Genomic DNA, 2,878 nt, shown 5'->3' with positions numbered 1-2,878 from the left:
AAAAAAGGCATATTAGATATATATGAGTTTGCAGTTCAGGTGATACATCTAGTCTGGAAATATAAATTTGGGACCACCACCACTACCACTCATTGTCATCGAGTTGACTCCGACTCATAGTGACCCTTAAGGACAGAGTGGAACTGCCCCATAGGGTTTCCAAGGAGTGCCTGGTGGATTTGAACTGCCTACCTTTTGGGAGGCACCAGCAAACAGCATTTAAACAGATGGCATTTAAAGCTCTGCAATGGGACGCTATTTCGTGAGGGACACAATTAGTCCTGGGGTTCTCCTCCCTTAAGAGGCTAGGAAGATAAAGAGGAATCAGTGAAGGAGACTCAGTAAGTCAAGCACTGTGGAAAACACAGAGTTGTGGGATGAGGGAGAAAGACAAAAGCCAAAAGGGCAGCAAAGAGATTGTTTTCAATCTAGGATGGTTTTAAAAAACTATCTTGCTTACAAAATCAATCTTGTACCTTACTGAATGTTCCAAATAAACTAAAATGGACAACTCCAGGGAACTCAATCCCTTTCTAGATAAGGATTCTGCTAGACACCAAAAATGACATATATGACTGACAAGCTTGGCCCTATTTAAAAAAAAAAACTCTAATTAGGAATCCAGTACCCAAACTCACCAAAGAAATAGAATATGCTGCAACCTACTTCTTCTATGTTTGATGTTCTCATCAAATTAAGGCTTACATGGAGTTAAAGGTAGTAGAAAAAATAAAAGAATTAATAAATATCTTCCCCCACGAAAAGTGACCATGTTTCAGTGTAAATCCGTACCACTATCAGATAAACAAGAGTCAATACCATCATCTGTTGGAGGAATGGGTGTTAATACTGTTTTCTCTAAACCTTGCTACTCAGAACAGCCAACCAGGACAGCTTTGGGAGTGGAAAAGCTTCCCGAGAGCCTGTGTTCCAGTGCTCTTATCAGTCAGTACACATGCTCAACACCTGCTCCCAACAAATTCTTGGGTGTAGACAATACACCTTAACTGCCCAGGCAATTCCCTAAGGTTATTTTTCCAAAAACTAAGGGCAACAATCAAATAAGGGAGTTCATTGCACCACACCAGGTGATATGAATGCACCCTACACTTTGAGAAGGGCTGGTCTGAATGCCTCAACGATGGTCTTCACCACATCATCAGATTTCATCCACCTCACTGAAAAAGGCACAGGCCTCGTGGCATACACATTCTTCCTTACCCTCAGCCTTGCTGACCTAGCTGAGAGGGGTAAGAGGGGTCCTAGGATGCTCCGTTGATCCTGCTTCCAGCACAGGGCCAGTATTTTAAACTTATTTCTTAGATGTTTCCCCAAATGAAATACCTTCATGTGATTTACCAATTCCATTTATTCAGCCAGAACATTTTCATAAGATTATCAACACATCATTTTAATCTGTACATCGGTATTCTTCAAAATCACTATCAAAAAGATTTTTGAGATCGTTTGGTCAAAACTTTCAAATTCAGGACACCGCTTCATCGATTCATATTCATTTTCCTATGTCCAAATCACATACTGGAAACCAAAGACACAACAAAAAATATTAGTCCGAAGGACTAATGGACCACATGAACCACAGCCTCCACCACCTGAGACCAGAAGAACTAGATGGTGTCCTGCTACCACCACCAAAAGCTCTGACCGGGATCACAATAGAGTGACCCAGGCAGAGTGGGAGAAAAATGTAGAACGAAATTCAAGTTCACAAAAAGGATCAGACGTACTGGTCTGACCGAGATTGAAGGAACCCCTGAGACTACGGCCCCCGGACACCCTTCTAACTCAGAACTGAAGCCACTCTCGAAGTTCACCTTTCAGTCACAGATTAGACAGGCCTATAAAACAAATAATAACACACATGAGGAGCATACTTCTTAGATCAATCAAGTATACAAGACCAAATGGGCAACACCTGCCTAAAAGCAAAGACAAGAAGGCAGAGAGGGACAGGAAAACTGGAAACAGGGAACCCAGGGTGGAAAGGCAGAGAGTGCTCACACATTGCAAGGACTACAATAAATGTCATGAAACAAGTTGTATATAAATTTTTGAATGAGAAACTAATTTTCTCTGTAAACTTTCACCTAAAGTACAATTTAAAAAAAGAAAAAGAAAAGATTATATACGAGTTAATAGTAAGTCAAATAATTAAAAACCACTTTCAAGGTAGAAAGTTGCGAAGTCCAGTTTCCGTTTTGATTTTTGGTGGGCTAGCAACAGGCAGAGGGCAGCATAACCCTACATTACACAAACCAAAGTAGAAATTCGACAGTAATGGAATAGCATTTTGCTTAAGTTCTTATTTTATAACTCTTAATCAACCGAAGCAAACATACCTATCTATAAACCAATACCTTAATTACAATCTCCTACATGATCTTATTTATTTTTTTAATGAAGCTCCAAGTTATATATTTAAAAGGGTTACCAAAAATTAAGGATACTGATTTGTCTTCAAACTCAAAAACAAATTAAAAAAAAAAAAACTACCTTTCAAAAAATCATAAAGAATTGACTTTACAGTATTCTGGCACTGAACTAAGGCAAAATAAAATATTGATTTCTATTTTATTGATTGCTGCCCAAATATGTACATACTGGATTAAAAAAACTATAATCATATAAGCAATAAATGAACTATGATACACCTGACAGCAATAAATAAATGTTCTATCAATTTTTCAACTGATAAATAATTTGATAATTTATAATATTTAAATAACAAGTTATTCCAGATGTGCATGTATAGGTATAACTATGCATGTTGTGATGGTTAAGATTGTGTGTCAACTTGGCTGGGCCATGATTCTCAGTGTTTTAATGTAATCACTCCCATGATTGAATATACTGTGAG

The 2,878-nt window shown here is 38.0% G+C and overlaps 1 protein-coding gene across 1 annotated transcript in view; it reads right to left on the bottom strand.

The window, feature by feature from the left end:
• Positions 1-2,878, bottom strand: part of RTTN (rotatin) — a 185,588-nt gene that overhangs the window by 150,559 nt on the left and 32,151 nt on the right. The gene's annotated exons all lie outside the window — the stretch shown is intronic.

This window comes from Trichechus manatus, unplaced genomic scaffold, assembly GCF_000243295.1.
Source record: "Trichechus manatus latirostris isolate Lorelei unplaced genomic scaffold, TriManLat1.0 scaffold00278, whole genome shotgun sequence".
In the NCBI taxonomy this organism is placed as follows: Eukaryota; Metazoa; Chordata; class Mammalia; order Sirenia; family Trichechidae; genus Trichechus; species Trichechus manatus.
The sequence above is the reverse complement of the archived record's forward strand: the minus strand, read 5'-3'. Positions and strand labels throughout refer to the sequence as shown.